This window comes from Otolemur garnettii, unplaced genomic scaffold (assembly GCF_000181295.1).
Source record: "Otolemur garnettii isolate 467f Iridium unplaced genomic scaffold, OtoGar3 scaffold00040, whole genome shotgun sequence".
Taxonomy (NCBI): domain Eukaryota; kingdom Metazoa; phylum Chordata; class Mammalia; order Primates; family Galagidae; genus Otolemur; species Otolemur garnettii.
Window position 1 is genome coordinate 3,104,473 of NW_003852435.1, and position 7,895 is coordinate 3,112,367.

The following is a 7,895-nucleotide window of genomic DNA, read 5'->3' on the forward strand; positions in this document are numbered from 1 at the left end:
TGAAGAACATTTTGAAGTACATCTTCTAATGCAGTTCTGCTATCTATATAGCCTGTCTAATATTATCTTTGTATCTCATTCACAATTTTTGTATATTCATCCATTGTGAATATATTTTTCTTTAAGTCTTTGAAAATATTTATAATTCTGCTTTAGTCCTTACTAGCAAATTGAAGCCTCTTGTATATTCTAAAGTCTATTTCTTTTAAGTGCTCTCTCTTTGATAACAGATGCTTTTCCTAATTATTCACATGTAAATTATTTATTATTGTTTCAGTGTAGTACTGAACATTGCAGATGATCACTGTAGAGAACCTCTATTTTGTTTTTTCTTTTTTGTGTGGTTGATATTTTTTTCTACAATACAGTTAAATTAATTCTGGATCACTGTCAAATTGTGTGGTCATGTTTTAAACATTGTTAGAGATAACCTATTTTGGTTTTGCTTACAGTCATAGAGTGATTTATCAGTACTTAACAAATTCTTATCCAAATATGTGGATTTGTAGAAATATTGGGGTGTTCACAATATTTTCTTTCTCAGAAAATAAAAACTTCAACTCTCTCCTTCAGAAGATAACAGTGGAAATCTATGGTCAGCTTTGTTAGGCTTCTATCTGCTTTTTTCCATAGTTTTTAACTCCTTGTAATTTCTCCTAGATCCGTCTATGGCAAAAGTCAGTCATGGATTCAAAGGGTACCATATGTGAATATTGAAACATTTGAGGCTTTCTCTTTTTCTCTTTTACTCCTTTGTTTCCTAACTAGGCACCCTAAATTCCACCCTCTAATTATCTCAAACCCATATGACTTTGGATTTATTTTAATCCTAATATCCTGCTCTGCATAGACTATTATTGAGATCTTAATATTATTTAATGTGAGATCTATTTTATGGGTCAAATTCTCTATAGCATCTACATTTATTTTGTCACTTTTCAGTGCCTTGAAGTAATTGTTTTTTTAATGGAAAAAATTCTGTCTAGGGTTAATAATTGTTAATGTAAGAGTATTTATTCAAATACACTATTTCACCACTATTGGAACTAGATTTATAGGTTTGTATTTAAAATAAATTTTTTATAACAAAATTTATACTTGCTTACTATTTATGATAGTGACAGACGTTTGCATTTAACACAAATATAGCCAAAATGTCTCTATCCAAAGAAAAGCATTAAGTATATAAGTCCATTAAAAAGAAGGCATGCAAAAACATCATAAATATAAATCTGAAATACCAAAATATTAGAAATATTTTACTGGATTTTTAATGTCATTGAATGTTTAGATGACTGAAATTCAGTAGTAAAATAATTGATAAAAACAATATTTTTAATACCCTCTGTTGCTTACATAATTTATAATTGTTTCTTATTAGAAAAATAAAGTTTATTGCAATAAAATTTAACAATTTTATTAGGTTGTATTATTTAACAAGTTTTTATTAGGCTGCTTTTTGAATTTATGGCAAACCCTCAATAAACCAGGAGTTACAAAACTCTGAAGACAAAAACAAATGTTTAAAATGTCATGTAAGAAAATCATATCATAGATTTAGGATTATCATCACCATATATCCAAAATGATCATCATCAGAAGTTGGATATTAAGCACTTGCTATATGTGAATTGATGCATTTAAGAGTAATTGGAAATATTTTTTTCTCATCTTGAAAGACTTTTTGTGTCCCAAAATTTTTCAAGTGAAATAATAATAGCAGCACCTACTTCATAGGACTATAGTAAAGATTAGATGATATAAAATACATGTAGAACACTTGGAACAGCTTGTCATCTAGTGAAGACAGGAGACCATCAAATGTTAATATTATTGGAAGAGGTATGGCACATGATGAGAACTGCACTTTAGAACGACAAAGCTGATACAAAGACTAAATTAGAAAGTAGAAGTGATTCATATTTCACAGGTAATTGTGATAACTTATATAAGTGATGATAGGGGTACGTGCAAGGAAATGCCATTAAAATTTTAAAAAGAGAAATGTGTATTAATGATGACCATTAAATGCGGTGAATAAGAAAATTAGCAGAAGATTCCCCAAGTTTTACACTTGAACATATAAGTATATGAGCAAAAATAAAATGGATAATGAAAAATAAAATATGCTTTGTTATTAGGAAGAAAGGCTCTTTGTCAATTTAAAAAAAAAGTAGAAATAAAATGGAAAGGTATGGTGTTTAAATTTTGTATAGCTATTAGTATCTAGCAAGCAATTGGTAAAAATGACATCAAGAGGAAGACAAAGTTATCCACTCATTGGAAATATTTGACTATCATGTTGGATTACTCTCCTTGTCAAAATCTATAGGACTCATTTGTCAGCATATCAACAGTCTGGTTTCCACTAAGCACATAGAGCTCTTTACATAAAAGAAGAAACATTTGCGATGCATTACACTAGGAAAAGAATGAGTAAGAGAAATGTATATATAAATTGTGGGAATAATCAAGGGATAATGATAGAAATGTACAGGTAAAAAAAAGATACTCTGAGAGTTAAAGGATAGAGAGATATGAGGAAGAATCTTGAGAAGACTATAATACTAAATGAAATAGTACAGATAAAAGGAAACCAAAGAAAGCAAAATTTAAAAATGGAGTTGATAAAAAATCAGGTATGAAAATTGCATTTTAGCATATCACATTAGAAATATAAATATCTTTTGTAATAATGATTAGCTGTTCATTTCTCATAGCTCTTTAACTGTTACATATCTCTACAGGTTTAAAATATACTGTAGAATGTAATAAAAAGAACATTATACAAGTCTAATATTTGGTAGTTGTAGTATCAGTGATGAAAACATTGTCACTATAAACATCAAATTAAATTAAGCAGATGGCTCAATTTGACTTTTGTCTATAATTTCTTTATCCAATTATAGAAGTTAGCATATTTGGAATTATGTTCATAATTATAAAGTTATTTTGATTTCACCTCTACTTACACAGTAATGTCGGGATTGTTATATGGTTACGTGGAAATAAAACTGAAGTAAAAATAATTCCAGTTATAAATGACAGCATCTTATAAACAAACTACACGCTATAGGGTTAGTTGAAACTCATTTATACACACGTACACCTTCAGTCATTATAACTGAAAACTCAGACTAAATATTTGACTGAATGACTTGAGCTGCTTCAATAACTTTATTAAAATTTTGCCAATGTGAAGGCACAATTTATGTTATCTACTCGGAATAGACAATTTTCTAAGTAGTAACTAAATAAGGGAAGCTAATTTATTATCAATTCTAAACAGAAAAAGCAGATATATGTTTTCAGAAATATAGGAGTACTACTCTGACATAATTAAGAGTTTTGATGACTAATAGAATTCAGGCAGTTTTCTGGCAGTATTAATTGTTTGTTTGTTTTTTAATTCACTAATGCCAACTCTGCATCATTCATATGGAGAATTAGAGTGAATAGCAAAAATGGACATTTTAACAGCAGCCAAAAATCAGGATTTGTTGCTTACAATGTGATAGCTATTTTGAGTCCATAATCCATTTACCCTACAGAGCCCAAGAATACCCTTAATACTCTTAATACTCTGTATTAAAGCTACTTTGTTTATAGTTTAACAAATATTTAAGAAGTTAACCATTTTTCCATTTAAAACTACAAACAAGAAACATCAATAATTACTGATTCTAGTTCAACATGGGGAGTTTGATAAGTAGTATTATGAGGATGGAATGGATTAAAAGACTTAAGCAGGGACAGTGCCTGTGGCTCAAAGGAATAGGGCGCCAGCACCATATACCAGAGATGATGGGTTCAAACCTGGCCCTGGCTAAAAACTGCAAAAAAAAGAAAGACTTAAGCAGGACATTTTTATGCTCACATGAAAGATGGTGTTTTGTATTTTCTTTACGCTCATGTTGGTTTACAACGGAGTACATTTAATGACTTAAAATCTCTTATTAAATAAGGCGAGGTATAAATATATAAAAATAAACAAATTATGTGTTATGGTGGAAATATACTTTGTTGCTATTTATGGGGAAGATTAAAATGACAGAGAATGAAGCATAAATTAGCAGAGCCTTCCAATGATTAAATCCCTCCTCATTTGCAAGTACACTCTCAGAAGATTTCTTGTTTTGTTTTGTTTTCTGTAGTTGCTCTCTGGGAATAAAAGCATTAAAAATGTCAACTTTAAGTATATAAATAAATGAAACAAACACAAAAAAAAAAACACATGTAAGGAAAAAAACTTAAAGGAGGCTGGCAACTGCCAACACAAAAACATGAATAATTAAGGAAGATATAAGTCATCACCATTTCACTGCTTTCAGTACCTCTAAAGCTTTGTTCTTTCTGTCATCTAGTTGAGCTACAAACTACTTACTTTCACCCTCTTAAAGTTATGTATTTCTTCATCAAAACTTTCAGTTGCCAGTAAATTTGGTTTCAGTTTAGTAAAGAATTCTTCTAGGCCCTCTAAAGTTATTAAAATTGTTTCTCTTACATTTTAAAACTACTGCAGTATTGCCTATGTGTACAAGAACTGGATACTTTTGTGTTCATGCATAGCTTAACTAGAGATGCCCTAAATACCAATTATGTCTAATTTTCATGTTGAAAGCTATGGTGCTTCTAAGTTCTTAAATGCCCAAAAGCTTGCACTAATTATCATGCACTTGGCGGGCCAAATATATTTCAGACTTCCCTCTTTTTTCACCTACATTTGCATATCGGAAGTTAACAAATTGTATATTGTAGTGTGAGATCGTGGGATATCAGATTTTTAACTATGGACTAAGGACTTAGCATGCAGAGTAGTATTACAATTGAGAAATAAATGACTAGAGTTTATAATAATTTGATTTTAAAACCTACTCCCCGATTTAATGTGTTGGTACTTATCCATGTTATTTATTATGAAGACATATGTACATGCTAAGTAATGACAAAGATTATTATTTACATAATTAATAAGTTATGTTTGACATCATTTAATATTTACTTATTATTTGTTCATGTGTTTTTACCATTTAAGAGCTTAGTTCATGTGAATTCTAGGGAGAGATCGCCATGTTCGATAAGGAAGTTTTACGTGGCACCCACTCAGGAGGAAATAAGCACCATGCCCACAGTTCTGTGGTTTGTCCAGGTGCCTATAGGATGTGAACGTTACATCTTCTCTTGATCAACCTCCTCCTTGTCTTCCTTCAGTCAATCCTTTAGGCCAGTGGTTCTCAACCTTCCTAATGCCACAACCCTTTAATACAATTCCTCATGTTATGGTGACCCTTCAACCACAAAATTATTTTTGTTGCTACTTCATTACGCTAATTTTGCTACTGTTATGAATCATAATGTAAATATTGGATATGCAGGATGGTCTTAGGTGACTCCCATGAAAAGATCATTTGACCCCCAAAGGGGATGTGACCCACAAGTTGAGAACTGCTGCTTCAGGCCTTAGTAAGAGCAGTGTGTGTTCTTTTTAAGGGAAAATGCATGGACCTAAATACTTTATTTTTCATAGTCATTCTTTTTTAGGGCAGTCAAAGAATCATTTTGTTTAAACTAAAATATCAGTTTCCAGTATTTAAAATAAAACACTGCTATGCTTAAAAAAAAAAATTATACATCTATCTTTCTGTTCTTAATGTATCAGTCTCCTGACAGATTTTGGCAACACTGTGAAAGTCTTAATTTGTTTTCTTTTCTCACATACAACATAAAGCTATTAGCTGCCAAAGAAGTTGAAACCTGGCGAGGCGAATAGAACATTGACTCTGGTTTTTGATCTATTGAACTATCGTACTTTTTAGGTCCAACAGTTTCAAATATATAATCAAAATATTTACTTATGGAAATAAGCATCACTTTTGGGAATATTATTGCAACTTATAAAAGCAGAGTTATCATATCATGCATTTAAGATAATTAATGTTTTTGACTAGGGATAAAATAAATACTTCCATTCATATTTATTTTATGCTATGGTTATCACGCAGAAGGGAGAACGTAGAGTAATAAATAGAGCACTATATTGTTTATTTTAATGTTTTAAAATATTATGTTACTATTTAATGTCTCTGCTATTTAGACAGAAAGTTTAAAAAAAACTATTATGAGCAAAATTTGAGAAACATTTAGTGGTCATTACATGTAGCTATATTTTAGCTTTATTATTATTATGGAATATAATACTTTACTAAAGAGATTGATAAAAGGGTTTCTAAGGCTTTGTCAAATCTCTAAGATCAGTTTTGTTGTGACTCACACAGCAGAGAAGGAAACTCGGACCCCACTTCTGATGCAATAATCAATAGAAATTTATTACACCTGCAGGAAACTGTTGCTATGGAAAGCAAGCAGCCCAGAATAGCAGGCAAAACACCTTTTTATACTTTTTTTCTGCATGGGTCAACAAGCTTAGTGAAATACAGAAGCCAGTCATAGCGGTTAGCGCAGGGTGGGGGTACATATTACCTCATGAGTCATAAGGTACATTAACTTGTGGGTCATAAGATGGGGGTCACACAGTTCACGGGGTACAAATCAGGGGTACATAGTTCAACATAAGTTGAGAAAGTTTCCAAAGAACTCGGGACTTTCCACCACAGGTTTTTTCTGGCATCAACCCCTCCCTGCATACTTCCTTATCTTAGGCCTCTTCTCAAAATTTAACTTCTCCACCCTTGAGGGGGCTGGGATTATAGGGCTCAAGAGAAGTTTCTTTTCCAAGGGTAGGGGCTTGTTGCCTTCCTCACTGGCCTTAGGGGGGAATTAAGGGTTAAACTGATTATCACAAGTTTAAAACAGCAAGAAAGAATTCTAAAACAATAATAAAATAGATATAAATAATTTAATTTATTTTGGAATATAGATTCAAGACTGCTGCCTTGAGTCTGAATCTTGGAACTTAGAAATGAATTCTTAACTAATGTAATATTGGGCATAGGATATTTTCCAAATAACTAACAGAATAGGGGAAGAAATGTATTTCGGAAGTGTTCAAAATATATATTTTCCGGAGTCAAATTATAAATAATAACTCTAAGCAGTGATAAGGAAGAAGATAAAGATTATCTGCTAATGTTAAGATTCTCTATTAGAAATGGGGCAAAAATTGGTGAACTGGTAACTTATTAACAGTAGCTCTGGGCCACGTCAACAGTTTCAAAAGATGGTAATTGACGTTTCTGGTGATCAGTTTGGAATATCCATAATGTTTCAGAATTAACATTTGGGTCTTACATAAGTCTCAAATTGGTGACTATTAAAATTTGCTCAATAATCTAACTAAAATTAATCTCAATTTCTGCCCATTTTTATTATAGGAACCATAATTTCACTCAAAATATTTTATTGAATGACCACTCTGTACTAGTTATACCCTGTGTTAAAGAAATTCATTAAAAACATCAAGAACTAACTTTTTAATGAATAAAATTCTGGAAAATTGTTTGATACTATAAGCTTTTAATTGGAGGTGACAGATTGATAGAGGAAACATATTAGGGATTTGGACTAGGTGTATATGTGTAGATCTGGATGTATTCTGTTAAGAGGAAACTGTAGCAGGACTGAGAAGAAGTAACTAATAATTGAAAAACAATCAACAATGCATGTTTTGAAAGGACAGCATTGCTAGCAAATCATCTAACACTAGAACATCCCTGCACACAGGGTGTGCCGGCCCCAGTTTGCTTCTTTCTTGACCATCTGGAGTGGAGGCAATAACTTGTTTTTTCATGAGACTGCTTTGCAGAACTGGAAAAATACTGAAGAAATGGAAGGGGGCATGTAGCCCATTAGCATCTGCTGGACCCCTCTACAGCATCAGCCTGCCCGCATTCCAAGAAGTCAGATAACACCAGCCTAAAAGAAAGAAATTGCTATGG